The sequence below is a fragment of the Pollicipes pollicipes genome, unplaced genomic scaffold (genome assembly GCF_011947565.3).
Source record: "Pollicipes pollicipes isolate AB1234 unplaced genomic scaffold, Ppol_2.1 Scaffold_4002;HRSCAF=4701_pilon_pilon_pilon, whole genome shotgun sequence".
Taxonomy (NCBI): domain Eukaryota; kingdom Metazoa; phylum Arthropoda; class Thecostraca; order Pollicipedomorpha; family Pollicipedidae; genus Pollicipes; species Pollicipes pollicipes.
In genome coordinates this window covers 16,459,744-16,480,241 of record NW_023596420.1, presented here as the reverse complement: position 1 = coordinate 16,480,241, position 20,498 = coordinate 16,459,744, and the positions used below count along the sequence as shown (strand labels likewise).

The 20,498-nt window shown below is 49.5% G+C and overlaps 1 protein-coding gene across 2 annotated transcripts in view; it reads right to left on the bottom strand.

The window, feature by feature from the left end:
• Positions 1–9,837, bottom strand: part of LOC119093890 (nesprin-1) — a 44,598-nt gene extending 34,761 nt beyond the window's left edge. For both annotated transcript variants that reach the window (XM_037216901.1, XM_037216900.1), the window contains exon 1: positions 9,721–9,837. The gene's annotated coding sequence lies outside the window, so the exon portion shown is untranslated. The remainder of the gene's footprint in view (positions 1–9,720) is intronic.
• Positions 9,838–20,498: the final 10,661 nt, after the last annotated feature.

Here is a 20,498-nt window from a genome sequence, read left to right as displayed (position 1 = left end):
TGTTTGTGTCATTGGACCTGAGCTTCCTGCTTCGTATAATGTCCTTGCGATGATTGCAGACTGACCACTGGTACCCCAACTTGGGAGGCATTGCAATGATAAGCTTGTCTCAAGTTTGTGCAGCAATTTTGCAACGCGTGTGTGGTCTTCAAAATTAACCTGGTGTTTTGCAGACTTTGAAATCCATTATTCGGCACGGATTGTCATGCTGGATGTATATTTGTCTTTAACCAGCAACGTTCACAGGGCCGGTGTCGCGGTCTGACGCCTGGAAGATCCAACAATGATTTGGGGATCTCATGTTTTGCTCTTGTGGAACAAACGGGGAACCGAGTCCAAGTCACGCAACCAGTGAAATCGGCTCTGCCGCGAGCGGGGATGGGGCTGCGATAGCACCCTGGAGAACGGTATCGCCACTGATGTGGAATGTGGGGTTGCTCCAAGAGAGAATATCGGATTTGGGCCATTTATTTCTAAGGCTTTTATGTTTGCTTTGTTACGGCAACCATCTGCCTCTACGCAACCAAGAAAATCAGGCGTCATGCGTATATACATGCATAGAGCGCGTTGATTTTCTCCAGGTCGTGGTGGGTCCTGCCACTTCGAAGAAAAGCATTTCGGAGAAGAAAAAAAACGACAAAATGAGTTAAAGCTGGCTGTTGGATATTTTAAAATCAAGCATGATACCTGATACCGAGGATGGCAACGGCTAGCCGGTTCCTTGATGATGATGACTAAGGATTAATGCAGGGTTCGTGCTTGGACTACAACGAGAAAGTGCAAAATATGTCATCATCCAGGCTGTGCTAAGAATGTGATGAGCAAGAATAATATTTGCCACGAATTCAGTGTAAACGGTAGGTGAAATATGTGACGTCGGTAGCGCGTTAAATCACCCTAAAATGAACTCCTTTTTTAAATCTTAAAAATTCACCGGCATAGAGCTTAAGCATTGTATGTGGCTATGCAATCTGTCAATATGCGCACTTGCAGCACAACACAGTTCTTCGACAAAACATGCGCATGTCAGTTCTTGTAAATTAGAACATAGAGGACTCCTCCGTGCATCATTTAAAAAAAAAAATGTTCCTGAGCGCCTGCTCAAATGTATTTGGATTTCCTAAAGAATGCCTCTTCACCGCCTGTTTCACTGAGCAAGCATTGCGAGCCTGCTGCAGTTGCGGGGCACACTGTTACGAGCTGTTGTGTCTGAACGAAAAACAGCCCTCACAGGCCTCGCTTTGAACGTGTGGTAAACGAAACATCCCTTGTGCCAATGTCACTTTGTACACGCTGATTGTAACAAGGTCGCAACTTGACCTGGCTCTTTAATGGCCACGTGGTTACACTAATGTACTCATGTTCGGTGCTGTTGGCTTATTCACGCTCAGCCAGCCTAGCTACCCCCAAACGGCACCGACAAGAATCTTCCTTTCAATGGTCTGCTATCACTGTGGGTTGAAAAAGTGTTTCAAACGCAGCACCTGCACAGCGCCCGATGCACTTACAAATGTGCAGCAAAGGATATTCGGCGACGCTAGCGAATGCACTGTTCTACACATGCGGTCCCTTGGCCTCATGTGTAAAACACGTAATAGCATCACTAGAATCCTAGGACGCTCCGCACCGTCACATGAAAAATAAGACGCACGTTATTGCATCGACTTTACTGACAGTATTCGATCGTCCGAACAATCCTGCCTGGGGGACAGGCTTCTGAAGCGCGATCATGTTCCAAAGAGTCAGTTATCAACTAGGTCTTTATCGGTTCTCATTCCTTCCGTTGTATGTGATACTCTTGCACAGAAAGTAAGCTTTTCTCAATGGCATTTACCAGTTCGTCTAGACTTCATAAATGTTTTGTTGCAAAATACTTGACAATCATCTGCGCATTGTGTAAGCTGTGCCGCGCCAGCGTGACGATATGCACTGCAGGTTTTGGGGTTGCTCAAGTTCAAGCCCTATAAGTATATTGTAAAGGCCCGTGTGAGCAGCCGAATAGTCAGGGGCGTAGCATGTGGTGGAATGTTGACACTTCAAACAGCCAGCGGTGATAGACACTGCTAAATGTCTTTGATGTGTTTACTGGGTGATAAGCGCTACCTGCCAACATCTATGAATCAAATATGCTACTTTAAATGTTCAGGATTGCGTTATCAGTTAATTGACTTCTACAAACCTCATGCTGGCTCAAGGTATCAGACCATTTGATGTAAAACGTGCCGTAAGCTGCTCGTGCACCATATCAGATGTACGATGGGAATAAGCAAGGTTGGTTTGAAGGTTTCTAATGTAGTCAGATCAAGAATATGCCCCACCAGAGATATCGTCCACTTCTATGGGATCATCAGAGAGGTGACCTGTTGATAATGTGCTGGCATAGGGGCGGAAAGGCAGAGCTTGGCAATATAAAGCGTTATGACATCGCGACAACAAGCACAGCTGGTGCTCGTCGACACCATAGCGCATTTTAGTCGATGCTAAGTGGCATGTCGTAGGCAGAAAACCGTTGCATACCCGTCTACTACGGCAATCCCGTGTAATCAGCGAAGTCGCTGTCAACACTTTGTTGCAGCTCTCCCTCCTAATGGCAGCGATGAATCAGTTGGACTGGTTTTTCAGCCCATCCGGAAGCTTTGCTAGCGATGGTCCCTTGTCATTATAATGCGGTGCTCGCTTTCGGGCTTTGCCGTCCCTTTGTGTCATTAGATTTCTTCGCGGCAGTCATATCGGCTGGTTACATGCTCTCAAAGATTTAGTTGCCCGCACATCCCGTCGGGGTGACGAAGTGCACAGCGTTGTGCTATGAGTTCCTCAATACCGTCCGACACAGGGAGAGCGGGCTGGTTGTGACTCTGGACTTCCCACCAGTGGGGCAAGCTTGCCAGGCAGCAGTTTCACGATGGTCGGGAAAGCATCCCACCGTTCATCAGGCGAAGGCCATACCAGTGTTTATTCGGTGATAGTTTTGCATGCCTTTTGTTGCTGTTGTTCTGTTGCGCCTCACGTTCAAGATAGAAATGGCCAAGTAATGGCTACTACAGTGGCTGGGTGTAACATCCGTGTGTTGGATCGTGTGTCGGAGGGTTAGTGATATCCACGTCAAGCAATGATTTGCATCCAACGGGCAACTGAAACGTTGGTGCAAACACAACCTCGATAAGCGAAAAGAAACCCTCGACATCTGACGGAATGGACACAGGCGACACCTGGCTGTCTTCGTGCAGCAAGTTACAGACGAGGTTACTCATGATTAGCGCCGAACGCATACACCGTACACGGTATAAGAGAGATTCCAGCCTGCCGAAGGCTTGATCAACGGCCTGTCGCCATCATTGGCGTGTGCATTGCCCAACTGCGCCACCAAAGTGGTCGTCGGAACGCACACACACATATATGCACATATATATATATATATATATATATATATATATATATATACATATTATGTGTGTGTGTGTGCGTGTGTGTGCCTTGTGCCTCATGTACCTTGACATTCATTTCCTTCACTCGTTTTGCTACTGAAACCAATGCCAAACACCTTTCTCAAAGCTGATGTAATATTAAACGTTCATTATTTATGCACTGCCTGCACTTAAGATCTAGAAGGCTGGAGGCGCCAGACTCACAGTTGGGGGCCAAATTAAACATTGGGGGATGTGGTAGTGCCCACCCTCCCCCCCGCCATACGCACAGAATATAGGTCTAACCCAGTGTCTTCTGAATAAACGATATTTTTTGTCTTCTCTTAGGTCCTCATTTTTGCTCGTCGAGCCTCTTTGAAACGTGTTTGTGGGAAAGCCCCTTGGGCGTTGATTCATATTGATTACAGTGATCAAGCAGTGCATGCTAATCCCTTATATTGGAGGTGTATCCAGGAAGATGATTTGGCATAAAATGCTTAAAAGATCATGATGCTTCTGTACACCTTTGCTGATGAGGGCCATACCACAACGTCATTGTGTACCAATTGAGTGTTGTCAATTTGCTGCCTATAATCTGCCGAATCTGTAATCGTGACAGGATGATTACCGAATGTGATATTTGCTCACTGGTTAGGACAGGGGTATATGCGCGGTAATCAAATATTTTCTTAAGCTATGTGAGTTCACGTAAAATAGAAAATATCTGCATATATATATATATATATATATATATATATATATATATATCCACGCATTTGCATTCATGACAGCATTGTATACATCGACATTTTCGTTATTACGTACTACACGTGCCAACGTGATCTGTAAATCGTGTCATTTGCAACGCATCACTTACTTTTTCTCCCCCTGGGCGGTCCTAGGCCTGCAAATTGACTTGTTTAAAAATGAGCCTGTTGCACCATTTTTGTCTTACTTTGATGAAGTAATGGAAAAGATTCTACGAGACGCTACGCGGTCTTTGTCGTCAAGATCGCGGTGAACACACCGAAACCTGCACAAAATGTGTGTGAGAAACTCAGGCTCCCGAAGGGTCTTAAGTCTCTCACGAAGCACACACAAGAGATCTTCCCAATCGGCCTTAGTTTCGGCTGATCGCGGACTTCTAGCGTGAAGAACAGAAAGTGAGCATTGCGGCTGGGCGGGTACGTCCGCCAACCAGCTGAAGTATCGTATTTACCCTGTTCTGGCTGTCATTGAAGAGGAGGTATCACACAGCAGGATAGAGGGTGGACAGCACGTGCCTGCTGCAGCGCAACATTGAGTTAGACGTGTTCTTTAGTGATGTGCGGCACTCTTTAATACTCGTGGATGCAGGTTTTGTGATAACAGAATGGAAAGCAATGCGAATTCTGCTGAACGAACATTGCCCAAAACCAAGCGCGCCCTTGTCAGTTGCTTGTTCTTACCGTTGTTCCCTCCCTTGTACGCATTATTGCGGTCATTATCGCTGACTATCATTATTCGGATTATCCTGTCGTTGAGGTAGCGTTTCTGTTATTTGTATGCGTCATGCTAACTGGCAGATAATCGCAAAAGCCCTCTGGTGAACAACCTTTCATCCTCCGCGGAAACAGTCGCTTCGATGTGTAGGTAACTGCAAGTATTTTCGCGGCTTGCAACCGCTACTGGACTGGAGAAGCATGTTTTGCTACTTCTGTGTCCTTTTTAGACGCCCATTCACTAAGGTGCAGGATATCTGGCTGAGCCAAACTGAAAGAGGAACGTGAACGCTTAAATTACCGTCAATTATTAACTGCAGGCGGGTACGTGCAACTGAAATGATGCTCTGGAAGTGTAGTAATGCCGTTGGAGTGTCAGCTCCTCACGTCTCCGCGGCAGGCACCCCTAGCTCATGCAGCCCGAAATGGCGTCGTGGGTAGATGGTAGGCGTAGCGTCCGGGCCGGATGTTCTGTTTGCCGAGTGGAGGTTCAGCCAGGTTTTCGCTTTCTTCGGGGCACTCACCGAGGGGACGGTGACAGCAAATCCCCTCCCAGTCGGAGGTGCGGCGTGGGGCGGTGACCAGACCGGGAGCCAATGGAGTAAATCGTCAGACGCCAAATAGATCCTTAGTTCACCCACGGGCTACAACCGGCGAGCCCGCGGCGAAGTGAGCCACACTCGACCAAAACATCAGATTGTCCGCGACCGACACCTCATCTGGAGGGACATCGAAAATGGGGAGAGTCAGTGAAAGAATCGTGCCCTTCCGTGTCCTTTTGTGTTCTTATCTCCGCCTGTGGCAGAGCCAAAACCGTCGCATAGATAATTTGGACTCGGTTCCCGGCTTGTTTAACCAAAGTAGGACATGATGATTTCAGATCACCTACTGGGTCCCACAGGTGTCCAGCCACGGTACCGCCCTGTTAGCTCTTTTGTTAGAATGCTGAACGGAATTAGCATGGAGCCAGCTCCTGCCGACCAGTGGCTTAAAGAGGGTTCAACACACGTCGCGACCAAGGTTTTTTGATGCGTTTTATTGTCACATGGGACGCTGCAAAAACATTGGTACCAGTGCACCATTGCAACGCCCCAGTCATATCAGTTCTGCTGGGCGGTATGGAATAATTGCATGAAAATTATAATCAGCACGGTGATTGGGCCAGCCGACAAGAAAGCTTCTTCGTGCCCATCACTGTCATGCTTATTTTGAAATTGTCTGAATTTCAGTCTTTCGCAAATGTGGCGTGGGCCTCCTGCGATGCGATGCAGGGGCATGCAGCAGCGGACACAGCTATCTTGTGTCTATAACAGTCAGCTTTCGTTTTCTCTCTGTGTGATAGGTGGCGAAGGGCCCGCCAACAGTGACATCATAATTCGGGACTGACGTCATCGTAGGCCTCATGCGCAAAGGTCCAGTGAGCGTAGCTCACCTGGGCGTGGTGCAGTGAGCGTGGGCCTCCTGGGCGTGGGTCCCGTGAGCGTAGGCCCCGTGGGCGTAGGTCAAGTGAGCAAAGGCCCCCTGGACGTAGGTCCCGCGAGCGTAAGTCTCCTGAGCATGGATCTTATGAGCGCAGATCTCCTGGGTGTAGGTTTCCTGGGTTGTTCCCATGCCATGGACTCCTGGCTCCAAAAAAGAAATTATCGAATGGCGCTGAACCAAATGCCATTTCACTGTTTGGACAAAACCGGATTTTGTGACGCCATGTCTTTTCCCGCTACGTTAAAAAGCCAAACGGCCAAAAATCGAAAACATGTGGAAAACAGTGTTTCTTTGAGGACGTGGAAGTGGTCGAGATGCAAATAACTGGAGATTTTAATAAATCAAAATTAAGTTTTCCGGAATCCTAATGAACCGAATTCGGATATATCCAAACTGGACTGAGGCGGGTGGCAATTTGGTTAAACGCTTTTTTGTCGACATGCGAAGATGGCGAACGTAACGCAGATTATCCTGTGGTCAGCTAGCGGAGCTCATTTCGTCGAAACGTGATTTTGACGATTGAACTATCTCTGAAGGGATAACGCCCTCAGGCCGTAACAACTCATGGACCGCTCCACTCCATGCATTGTTAAACATTGATAGGAGGGGGGTTGGTGGGGCGTAGCCATTATTGCTGAGAATGTGGAGTGATTTGGTTTGGTTCGACTTGTGTAGTCCTGAATAAAGCTGGATGTGCGGACGAAAGGATAGTCTCCACCCCTGTGACCTGATATGACTCATAATAGGTCACATCCGTCAATGTCCATCATAGCCCATCTATAGACAATGAGAACTATCGCCGAGCTAGCGAATTTTACTGTTAGGCAGGGACGGATGGGATAATGGGGACTAGTTTCAGCTATGGACACAAAATGAGCTGGAGCTGTGAGCAAAGAGTAAACGGATACAATCTTACAACCACATCAATGTCCTACGACATTTAGTAAAACTCAGACCTGTCAGTGACCTTCTAAAGTTCATGATAACCTTGACTGAGCGATACAAACTAGCTAACTGCACCTTTGCTGAGCATCACTGTATTTTTAAAGGAAAACAAACAGAAAATTGTACCTAGGATTACATTCAGCGTAAGACCTTCGCCTAAAAACCCATCTCTGCAAGCTTTGGGAGGCATACGCGCGTATGCTACTTTCTCAGTGAATGGAGTCCTCAGGCGTCACAGTGCTCGCGGTCATGCATTTTCGCTCGGGTTGCACCAGCAAGAGTCGACTACGAGGAAAAAAAGAACACTCCAGGAGCCGGTGGAACGATAAGAACCCAACCTTGACTTTGATAGCAACCCGCCCTTGTCGCTATATTTAATCCGTTTCTAAAGACTCCGCCCAATTTTTAATTTCGTCAAAAAGTAAACCATTTTTGAGGCATGCTTTCAAAATTCCCCTAAACCCGACTGCCTGTCTCATATTTAGCAGCCGGGCCTAGTTGCACACGACGAAAACCCAAGGCAACAAGCGCCGTCTTGGAGGATTTTCCGCATAGCTGTCTCGCTTCCGCCAGGTCGTCAGGTGCACCGATGCATGTAGTCGCCAGATGAACATCCGGACATCCTTGGTTCAGTCGTGCCTTCGGTCCTCTCGTTTTCTAGGAAAGATGATGAGCAATGTGCCGACATTATCAAGCATGTTAAAAACGTTGCCCGTGTGAACGCCTGTCAGGCATGAGCTTCTGCGCGCAGGGAAGAATACGACAACCACACAAATACAAATTCCCGTTTGTGCGTGGTGTTTTTCGAATGTCACGTGTTCGCCGGCGGCGGCGGCGGCTGCACTGCCAGGCGGCTGGCTGGCGCTAGATCGCTGCCTGACAGCCGACGACAGCGGCACATCCTTCAGCGGTGGCGCGCAGCTGCACACTCGAGACCGCAGCCTGCTAATGGAGCGGCGCGTTGAAACACAGCAGCGGGCGAGCTGCTACCTGCCGACGGGCGCTGACGATCGCGACGCGCTTCCAAAGCACAGCGTCGAGTGATGCCAGCGATTTTTGTTGCGTGTGTGCGTGAGCGTGCCGTGCTGATGTCAGGTGTTCCGTTTGATGACGGTTGGCCCTCGTCATCATACATCAGCGCCTGAAGGTCACGGGGTGCCACAGCTATTTTGCTTACACGGACGGGATTATCATTGGAAAATATTCGCCCTGTTCATGTCCGTAATCTGACCTTCGTGACCTCCGTGTCCGTGAATGACCTTGAGACCAGAAGTGCAGCATAAAATTACTGTTTTCTTTTCATTTTAGCCATTGCTCTTCCAATAACGCTGTTTGACCAGGATCTCCTGGGATACGAACGGTCGATTATTGCCGGTAAAAGGGCTCCCAACTAACAATGAGATCACGCGTGTGCATGTGTAGGGTAAACTAGAGCTTTTTAAATAATAGGCTTAAGGTACAGAATCACGGAAAATAAAACTAAACCAAGCGAGGGACTTCAGGAAAAAGGCAAGGATGCAAGACTACTTTCAAGGAATGGTACGTAACAAATGCTGAGAAAACCACACCTTTCCGCATGTTTTGTAGTCAGGCGGGAAACGCGTAAAACATCATTTCACTTCAACCTGGTGGTTGAGCTAGCTGTTTCGGTGTGGGGCCGCATATTGGCACCTAGGGCATTTTCTGAAACGCTACTCCTGGGGTAGCCTTTCAGGGGTAGCGTATCCGTAAGCACTTCTCCTAGGGTAGCGCATAATCCTGCCTGGATTAGATATGACAATGCGTGCCTCCTCTGATTCATGAGTGGGCTACGACCCGACACCACACATCCAGGGGACCATGTTGAAAGGGGTTCCTTAAGAAGAAGGTCTGCAAGCACCAAAGTTGACAGGCCGATGTTAATGGCGCAAAAATACGTGAATAACAGAGAAGAGGTATGTTGGGGAAGCACAGCACAGCACCCATTATCTTCGAATACGGCCTGCAGGTAACAACAAGCTAATAGGATTTTCGGCAAAAGAGCTGAGGCGTACCCTGTTTCATTTAGTATCTTTCATGCATAACCGTATGGCCATTTTGTTGTGAAATTCAACCAAATTTTAATTGCAACAATACTTGGGCGCCACCCCATGCTCACCCTTATGTCGATGCCTACTAGTTCGTATGTGCCCTCTACATAGTTCGTATGTGTATGTGTTTGGTGCCTTCTAGTTCGTATGTGTATGCGTGTAAGCGTCGGAAATTTTCTATAATTATCGATCTGGAAAGAAGGGCTATTGCCCAGCCCACTCAACCGGCTTCTGGTGCTATTCGCATACACATGGTTACCCAGACTGGCGCTGTTGACGGCCTGAAGCAAACAAGGAGCGGTCAGCGGCCCCTCTGTCTGTCGGCGGCTCGTCACTTACTCTCCCGTAGTTGTCCACGCTGGCTCGCCGGTCGGGTGCCACTGTCCGCGCCGAGACACCACCGTACGGACGACTGGGGTGCCGGACAGCGCGAGCCAGCCGGGCCGACTTTCTGCCTCGGGGCGCGCTAAAAATATGGGGCCAGCAGGCCAGCGGGCGGCGGCGGCCCGGTAAATTTAGCCCCGCGACACCGCTCACAGCCAAAAGCACCGGGCGACGGCCGGCGGCGACGCAGGCCCACCGTGACAGACGAGAGGCGGCAAGGAAAACAGAGGCCCGGTCTGATCCACCAGCCGAGACAGGTGGACCTCGCGCAGGACCGGTCAGGGACGGACCGGTGGGACATTGCACTCACCAGCTGGCTCAGAAATGGTCGGTTACGTCATTATCCGTCGATAGAAATTCATCCCAGCCTGAGCATTCACTTTTACAATTCTTCGCCCCTGGCTCCGATTGTCTGTCAAGCAAGCCAGTGCTGCTGACGCCGGTGGTGTTTTGACGCACGTAGGTAAGCCCAGTGCTGTCCATATGATCAAGCTTTCTTATGTACATACAATTAACCATTTTGTGGCCGAAGAGGAACATTCTATAGCCGCAGAATGGATGCGATCCAAGGCATTTCTAAACGCAAGCATCTCTTTTATCACTACCAGAACTACAAAACCGTCTTATGGATGTAATTCGGTGTTCTCACTCAGCCAATATGTTTCGTTATATGACCCATTCAATTGAAACAGATATGAAATGGCCCGCGCTTTGCATTGGCTGTGTCCCTGAAACAGTGCGGTGCACATTGTATCGGTCAGGGGCCCAGTGTCTAACAAGGTGTTCTGTGCCAACAAGGAGCCTCGAGTCGGTCAGGGGAACCTTTGCTCAACAGGGACGGGGACGTAACCGCCAATGACAAAGGACGTCTTACATTGGTCGGGGCGCTCTGACAGTGCTAGGAAACATAACTTATGATGAGTGTTCCATTGAGACAACGAAATAGTCCTGTGCAAGTCATGGTCCCCAGTATCGAACGGCGGAACCTCCAAACCAATTCCAGCTTGGGCCCGTTAAGCCGAATTGAAGTCTATGCGCCAATTATAGGACCATTTTCGACGATCAGGGACGTTATTACGTCAATGAGGGCCCCTGCGTCGATCCACTGCCAGCTGCGCGGGTCAGAAGGCTTTCCACGTCAGGAAGGGATCAATGCGGTGCGCTGTATGCCTCTAAGGGCCTTCGAATCGACCCGGGATCCCGCACCGTGTAGTGTCAGAATGGTAGCCGGAGGACACCCCGCGGTGGTACGGAATGGCCATTCAGTTCCTGACCCGAACAAAATATGCCCCCTAGTGTTCTGCTCAAGAAATCCCTTGCCTGGAAAGAAAAACACGGGCATCATAAGCGTTGAAAAGAATGGGTCGAAATGAATTTTAAAAACGAACGATGCCATCCCATGTTCACCTGAGCACGCTCGCTCTTTTGCAGAATCGATTTGCGGAACAAATTACATGAAAAGGTTTGAGCCTGCGCGCCCAAAATCTCTGGGGCAAGACCAGCGATGGTCTGGGTTGCAGTTTCCGTAAAACTGAACGGCCCTCTCCTCTGCAAGTAACGCCACGCGCCCCGCGCCCCGCGCGAGAACGACCGTCGAGAAGCAATGGTTGCAAAAGTCTTCCGAATTCAATTCGAACGGTTTAAAGATAAGACAGGGCACATTTTTGTTTACAGCCTTGAGGCTGTTCTCTGGACAGATGAACAGTAACGACAACAATAAAAATAGAGATCTCACCTCTTCCTTTCAGCACGACCATTAGATTATAGCCAGCATTATTTCGCGGTCCTGTAAATGCCAGTCTGTTCTTAACATCAATCTAAAAATTGCAGCGCCAAAATAGTCGCCAAGAACGCCTTCTAAATGAATGATTCTGTCCTAAAGCGTTCATAGGTACTTCTTCCAGATGCGTCATCATTTTTGTCAACCTTTTGGCCTCGGCAGTGTTAGCCACGGCGCCGACCCTGCGCGGCCTACGACGGCTGCAACGCCTAGCGCGGAGGTTTTTGTTACTAGCATTTGTGAACGCACGTGTTTAAAACTACACGCATGATTTTGTATTGCTAGTCGACTCTGACAGAATGTTTAGCATTTCCGGATAAACATGGCTTGGTCATGTCAATACAAACTGTTAACCCCTTTCGATCTATATTCGCAGGGTTTTTCATCTCTCTGTACACTCCAGATAAGATTCTGACAAATCTTCGAGGTCTAGCGGTTAAAAAATTATCCACAGCAGCATTGTGACATGTACAGCGCTGTTTTTTTATCCCATCGTGTAACCTACGGCTTCTTTGGTTTGGTGACCACTAAATTCAGCCAAAGTTCATCTCGCGCTAGCTTCTCGCTTCTATTGCAGGTATAGGAGGAAAACATGGAAAATATCAATGAAAAAACACGCCCTCATTACCAAATGAGTCATATCATGGCTTTTTTAAGAGGGAGCCTTTTCACTCTCAGGGAGCCCTTTTACAACCCTATGCTCCCCTCGCCAATGCTCTGGCTGTGCAACTGATGTCAGTCAGTGAAGAGCTATTTTTGTTTGTTCGTGGACCCTTGAATTTCGTTTGCAGCTGTCCTTGGTCGCCTGGAAGTCCAAGGACGTTTAATTTTGTTGCGTTTTTGTGTTAAAAAACTGTCCCTGTTCAGCCGGTGATGGGTCCTTCGAAGCCTCTGGGCCCTTTCGGAGCCCAAGGAGTGACCCCTGCCCAAGGGGTGAGCCCTCGCCCTTGAGTCCATCGAGTTATCTCGTCGATGGTCAGTGCGCCGCGCCATCCGTTACTGCGAGATACTAAAATACTCCTGCATGTTTTGTCGATGCATCGTGGTTCGGTATTCGCACACTTGCCAGGCCTGGCACGTGGTATGGGTGTGCGGGCCCGGAAGAGTTTGTTTAGCGTTCATCGTAGAGCAACCCCGGCACAATGGAAGGAAAAATGTGCTCTCTGCACCTGTACGATTTATTCATTACCCTGTCTGAACGGTTCTCGACTTTAACAGGCTTCTTTCTGGTTCTAGACACAAGCACTCGACTTAAAATTTTACTCGACCAATCAACCATTATAAAGCTCTCATCTTGCACAAACCAAATTTCAGTGTGCAAACATGTACTGGCACATGAAGGAATCCGCCGTGAAGTCCACCGAGTCCCACCCTTCTTGGCCCGCCCCCCCCCCCCCCCCCAAACCCACCCTTGAGAGGCCACGGTGCGGGATGCCCCGACTAGCCGAGGTCCGCGGCTTACATTGGGTGTGCGCCGGAATGAAACGAGCTTTTCCGCCGCGTACGCATACCATGCACCGCCCAGCTGCAACACCTGAAACACCTGATTCGGAGTTGCCTCATCGTTTGGCGGCCGGCCTTGGCCTCCCAAACCTGCGCGGCTGACAGTCAACCCCGCCACCTACCGACAAGTCTCCGAACCAGCTGGCCATTGGTGCCGCGTGCAGCCGAGGCCCGCGCCATACACAAACACGCGTCCGTCCACGATTCCTGACGTTCGCCACATGTCAACCGAGGAACGGCTACGCGAGCGCCGCATGCTCTAGGCTGCACCAATATGGCGAACGAAGCCCCTTGTCGATACAGGCTTCCCTGCTAAAAGATACGTTTGGCATATGGAGATATTGAAGCAGGCATCAAACATGATGAAACAAGCTCATTTATAACGGTTGGTACATTTTTAAGTAGAAAAGACCACTCCCGGCAACACAATTTTTCTGTTGAGTAAATATGCTCCTCGATGAACTTTAGATATGAACGACCCGACCATGATTTTTTCATGGCCTTGATCGCCGTATGGCTGATGGAATGGACGGCTTTGAGCGATGTGATTATGAAGTAATGAACGTCAAGGTTGAAATGCTCTCTCATTTTCGCGGGCGTGCAGCTGGGAAATTAGAGCCGTTTTGGTCTTAAAAAGGGCAGGGTTGTGAACGGCACCGAAATGTTTACAAGATGGCTATTTCAATTCAAAACCCCATGTAAATGTGGAACACTTTATTTAAGCAATCTGTGCCTCGATACAGGGAGCCACCTTGTTTCAGGGGCCCGGCCTACGCAAGAGGTCTTTAGTAACAATCGCAGACCCTGGCCTTGTTCTTGCTGCGTAAATGAGCCTCAGGGTCCAAGCCGACTCAGAGCCAGCTGTCCAGCATTGGTTGTATACGACCTGCATAGACACGTTTGTAGCCCCCCCCCCCCCCACCCCGAGGACCCCCGACAGGCGCAATAAGTCCCTTTGGCCGATCTTTGAGGGCCAGACCTTCGGCCGGGGATCGTCCCCGGCTAGCCCTTCAGGCCTTCCAATCTGGCCATTGATGGTCTGTCCTGAGGGTCCCGACAGCCACACAAGGCATAGCGGTGATGTGTCCCCTGTGTCCCCGCCTCGCCCGACACTGGCTACGCCCCTGGATGTTGAAGTATGTACGAAACTCAGTGCAAGCCAGCGAATCGCTCTCAGAACGCAACACCATTGTAAATAATGGCGCCTGCGTCCCAAAGGATTCGCAAGTTAATGCCAGTTTGGTTTAAAATATGGTCGTTTTTACAATTAGGCTAAAAATCCTAGATCCTGGTAAAATTTTCGAGTTGCCGTGAAATTTTCGATTCAAATATATATATATATATATATATATATATATATATATATATTTCCTCCAGTTTCTTCTAGTCAAGTCCCGTCCGATTTGGGAAACTATAGTTTAGGACGAACAATGTTGTGTTTAATGCTTAGAAACTGCAAAGCATGCTGTTCTTTATAATAGCCTGAAATGTTTTGTTAATTTGTCTACAGCACACTGTGTTTCCACTTCTTAACCATTTTCACTTCAGCCATCTTACTTATTGACACAACATTGTCAGAAATAATCGGCTCACGATTCAGTTGATGAAATTTACGCAAAATGTGATTCAGCTCATGACGTAAAGCAGCATTTTCCAGGTGAGCTAACTCAGCTCACGACTTACCCCCAAACGATTGACTCATGAGCCGTTTCATGATTCGGGTTGAGTGGAACGCAAGTCTGCTATAAAGGTCCGAGACCACCAATGCTGAGCAGTTGGCTATAAGAATCAGTTAGTGACATAAATTGTGTGACGTGGTTCTGAACATGCGTGCTAGCAAATCTCCACGCGGGGCCAGACAGACGACGAAAACCGCGACACTATGAGTTGCAGTCTCCGTAGGCGGCGCAGCGTCGGCCTGGCGATCAGTGCTGAGTCGTGGCCAATGGGTGGGCGAAATGATGACGCTTCTGAAAGAAGAACGTTTGAACGCTTTGGGACATAGCACCTTACATTAAGAAGGTAGTGCGGGCGCGCATTTCCCATGTGTGATTTTTGACTTGATGATGATGGCTTGGCCTTTGCGGTACCGCGAAATGGTGCTTGGTGGCTTGAGGAGCTCGAAGTGGCTTAGATCTGGTGGTGGAACTGGAAGAACAAAGGAAGGATGTTGATTTTCCGTATTGCTGTAGCTGTTAATCTGTTCAGAGGACCACCTCAAAGTTGCAAAAAAGATAAGCCCAGTCTTATTTTTGAACGGTAGGAATTAATTTTGAGAGACGTCCGGGCCCATCATTTCACGGTGGTCGTTGTCCCGCGCCGGGCGCCCTCCTGTTGTCTCTTGCAGTGACCAACACCGTTCGACTTTGCGGAAGCTGCAACCCAGGTCATCGCTGTCCTTGCCACCGAGATTGCGGGCGCGCATGCTCAAATTGTTTTATGTATCTGGTCCGGCCCATAGCGCGTTGATGGGTATGTTTTAGGTCTTCCACCATTGTCCGCGCCATTTGTGTATGCCTTTTGTTTTTGCCTTCTCGTACCGCACCTGTATGTGGATGGTTACCAATGTACGGATGCTGCAGAATGTCTTCTGGTTGCCATTCTGGCGACGCGGGCAGGGGTTCCCTGGTCGATCTGGAGGCCGTTAGAGGGATACATTTTAACACATTGCTTCTCTCACTTATCCAGGAGGCCTTCTGACACACGTAGTTGTTCCCCGGATCAACCCAGGAACCCTCATTGACGCAACAGCATCCCCGCTCGCTGCGGGTGGTCCAATAATTGTCACATGCACTCCAGCGCTGGCATTGCGTTATGGGGCCCCCCGTTCGGTACACTGGAGATTATGATTAACACAGTACCCTTCCATTGTCTGAATGTGAACACTCATGATATGTTCTTAGGTTTACTTTCGTTGTCAGAGGGCCACGACCAACGCAAGAGGCCCTCTGTCATTTGGGATCCTGTTCTCGTTTCTGTTGAGCACATGTTTCTCAGACCGATTCGAGGCCCATTGTTGACACAACACCTTGTTAGGCACTCTGGGCCCCTGACCGACACTGGGGCCCATTGTTACAGCGGCCGCATTGTTACAGGGGCCCGACTTATGCAAATTGCGGCCTGGCTTTGTCCCTACTTGGTAAATGGACCTCAAGAGCTTAGACCATCACGTAGCCGAGTGTTTGGTGATGGTGATTTCCGGCCGAAATAAAGGAACTCTCCGCCTCAGTGGTCCGCAGTCCGTACAAAAGGCCTCTAACATTTGAGATCACGACCCTACGGGCAGCGTCTTTAACGTGGCCTACAGCCAGCCCTTCCGGCCCTTCAGCCATCCAATCGGCCCCTTGATCTTTTTTCTGAGACCATTCGACCCTTCTTCGGGCCGCCTTAAATACAGCTCCTGGCCGGCTTGCAGCCACTTGCCGCCATAGGAACCCTGTTAGGCACTGTGGCCCCTGACCCATAGAGGAGCCCTCATTGTGTCAGGTATCCCGAGCATTGCAATTTGCGGGCCTCGGCGCATTCCTGCTTGGAAAATAGGTCCAATGGCTCAGACAGGCATGGACATGACTGTTTAACTCCATTTTGAGGCTCTATATCCTCCGTGTTTGGCTTCGTGTCGAGGTCACGGCACTATGGGTGGGAACCGGGCCAGAGTCCAATCGGGCCATTAATCTTTCGTCCCATGGGGCTATTTTGCCCCTCCTCAGAACTCCTCAAAGCCCCTGACCGGCTGCGGGCCACTAGCCGACACATGACCCCCTGGTTGGCAATGTGAGACGCTGACCGACACGGGGGTCCCAACCATTGTTCAGGGGCCCGGACCAATGCAAATGCCCCCCCCCCCCCCCCCGGTCTTACTCCCGCATGGGAAATGGGCTCTCAGTGTTCAGTTGACAGGGAGTCAACTGTTTGGTGTTTGTGGTCTCTGGCTGACTTAGACTCTTGCATTGTCTCGGGGGGTCCTGAATCGGCGCAATAAGACCTCGAATGCTATTTTAGGTCGCAACCCTAAAAGCTGCGATTTTTTATGTGATCTTCAGCAAGTCCTTCGGGTTCTGATGCCCTCCAACTGAGCTCTTGGTTGTCGGTTTTGCTGTGCCGCCCGGACCACTCTTCGGGCCTCATCGAAAATTGCCCTTGGTCGGCTCGCGGCCCATTGCAAACACAGGAGCCTCTGTTAGGTACTGCAGGTCCCTGACAGATACAGAAGTTCCGCCCAGTGTATATCACTGGCCCCGGCGTTGTAGCTGATTGGAAGGTGAACCCTCAGGCCCATAACGACACGGAGTCTGCTGTGCGGTACTGGTGGTGCCTAACCAATAGGTAGGCCCATATCGACGCACGGGGTCTCCGATCAACGAAAAGGGTCCTCTGACCGTCATTTGAGGGTTCATCTTTGCAGGTGCGGGCCTCTGAATAAGACTGACCAGCCCTTTATGCCCTTAGACCCTCCAATCGGACCCTTGATCTTCGGACCCGAGTGCCCCCTAGGCCCTTTGGGCTTCCTCGAGCACTGCCTCTGCCGATTCGGGCCCCTTGACAACACAGGACCTCTGTTAAGCGCCGTGGGGCTCCGAGCGATACAAATCGCCGGCTCCGGCTTTGTCCCTGCTTGGGAAATGGGCGTTCAGGCCCATGCCGCCAGTGAGCCGACTGTACGCTACTGGTGGTGTCTGACCAAAATACAGGAAACTATCGACTCAGTGGGCCTCTGATCAGCACACAGGGCCCGCTGACTGACATTGGAGTGCCCGGCCCCGCGGGCCGGGCCCCTGAATAAGACCTCCGGCTGGCTTTTCGGGCCCTTCAGGCCCACAAGTCGGTCCCTTAATTGCAGGTTCCGAGGGGCTCTTCGAATCTCGGATCTAAGGGGGGGGGGGGGGGAAGGAGCCTCTGTTAGACACTGCAGGCCCCTGATGGATACAGGGGTTCCGTCCAGTGTAAATCACTGGCCCCGGCATTGTAGCTGATTGGAAGGTGAAACCTCAGGCCCATAACGACACGGAGCCGACTGTGCGGTACTGGTGATGCCTGACCGACATGTAGACCCATGTCGGCCCAGGGGATCCCCAATCGGCGTAAAGAGCCCTCAGATTGTCATTGGAGTGGCCGATTCTCGTAGACTCGCGCCCCTGAAGAAGATCCCGACCAGCTCTTCGTGTTCTTGGACCCTCCAATTGGGCCCTTGATTGTCGGACTCGGTGGGCCATCCAGGCTCTTCGGCCTCCTCGAACACTATCTCTGACCGAATGGGGGTCCCTTACCAGCACAGGGCTCTCAGTAGGCGCTGTAGGGCCCTCACATACGCTGAGATCTCGACCAATGTACATCGCTGTCTCCAGCTTTGTTTCTGCTTGCGAAACGGGCCCTCAGGCCCATGCCGCGACTGAACCTACCGTGCGTTACTAGCGGTGTCTGACCGATTTATAGGCACCTGCCGAACCAGGAGCTCTGATCAGCGCGCGGGGTATTCTGGCTGTCATTAGAATGCCGGCCTCGCGGGCTGAGGACCCTGCATACAACCTTCGGTCAGCCTTTCGGGTCCGTTGGGCCCCTTATCTGGCCCTGAACACGCGCTCCGAGGTTAATTTGGCCCCCGAAGATTTTTTCGGAATTATTTCAACACGACGTGACGAAGTTACGTCACATTTGGACTAGCTTTTAAAAATTAAATAGCAAACCCTTTAGTAGCAAATATTAAGACGGCCCTATTAAGGTCGCTGAACTATAGCAGATCAAAGTCAGGCAATGGTTTCAGCGAAGGCAATTCTTAGAGAATCGTTCAATGTGATGCAACAAATGAATGTTAGACGAAGCCATACATCTCTGAGATAGTCTCTTAGGCAACAAAACAATTGAATTGAAAAACTTCATTGACCCAGGGTCAGATATGAACGTCAGATTAAGGTAAAAAACGTTTTTTACTCGCAAGCTTACTAGATGACGTAGCTTCTGGTGCTCATTTTTAATTTATTCATGACAGGAACCGCATCAAACACTTTCCACGGCCTTCTTAGAGGTCAGAACAGAACACTGACCTAAAATGACCCGGGTCAATGTTTTGTTTTTAAGAACATACCGCCTAGCGTAATCCTTGACGCTGATTCAAATGCGAAAATCAAAGAAGCCTTGTGTGTGTATCACCATGACCTAAAGATTAAACAAGGCCACTGGCCTTAAATGAGCACCAGTGACCCTTTGCGCAGAACAGGGATCTGAGTTCACAGCGGTTGTATGAGAAAATCTGGGGGCACTTAGAACACCAATCTCGAGTTTGATCTTGTTTGACTTCATTTGACCCGAAGGTCATGACCTAGGAACATCAAATTTTGACACAAGTGAGTTCACGTACAGGTCTACGCACCCTGCGAATTTGGTGTATCCACCTCTCTTCGTTTCTGAGATCTCAGGAGGCTTAAGTTGACCTCCACCTGAGCGACGAGTATTCAACCGATCGCCCGGGCGCGTGTCAATCATGCGTCCCTCCGAACCTACGGGTGGTGAAGGGGGGGAGGGGTGCACATGCCCTCAACCCATGCCCTCATGCCCTCTGTCTGTGCAACTGGTTTACAATATGAGATTTAAACAAACACCATAAATAACACATCAGTCTTTCTGGTGATACACTGCTCGTTCGGACTTTCTGATCCAGCTGACGATCCTGGTGTGCATTGTAGTGACGGAGGTGGTCACTGGTGTTTAATTTCGTCCCCAGAAAATTAAACAAAGGTACAAACAAGACCACCGCACGACCTAGTTTGTCTTGATTGCTTCTTAGGCCCGAGATTCCAACAATGTTTACATTTAGTTGCTTAATGTACGTTTTCCGAATATCTTTCTCTGTAATCTGTTTTGACTAGAGCAAGATGGAAACATCGTGACGTCATTGGGCATTACTGCCACCCAGTTAAAGCGGAATACAGTGCGGCTCCCACGGGCCGTGTCTAAAACTGGCAGAGTCGCGTATAGAGCGTACACATCGTTCTTCAGTCAGATTTTCAGTAAGTTTGAGGGGCGTGCCGTGCCATCCACCGCCTTCGGCCGAATTGTTGTGGAATAAGACTTTACCGCTCAGCAGCACATGTCCAAAGCTGGTTATCTGCTGTGACATACCGTGCGCATCAAAATGTGTAAGCGGGCAATGGAAACCGTTTCTGTTTGGTGTTTACGAAACAAATTACTGAGGGATTCGTCAAGGGCCAGTGCATACAGACTGCCAGTTTGCATTTACTAGCATTTAGCTAGGGGAATGAACCAGGAAGCTTGGCGAACAGCTGATCTGTACATATAAGTAGTTGCTGCGCAATGTCTTGTGCTAATTCTACGTTTTACATGCTAAAGTTAATAATAAAGCCATTAATATGATGTTTTTCAATACAAACTGATCTTCTCATGAAAATTTGCAATTATTTGAGTGTAAAACACGAAGATACATTTTGACATTATT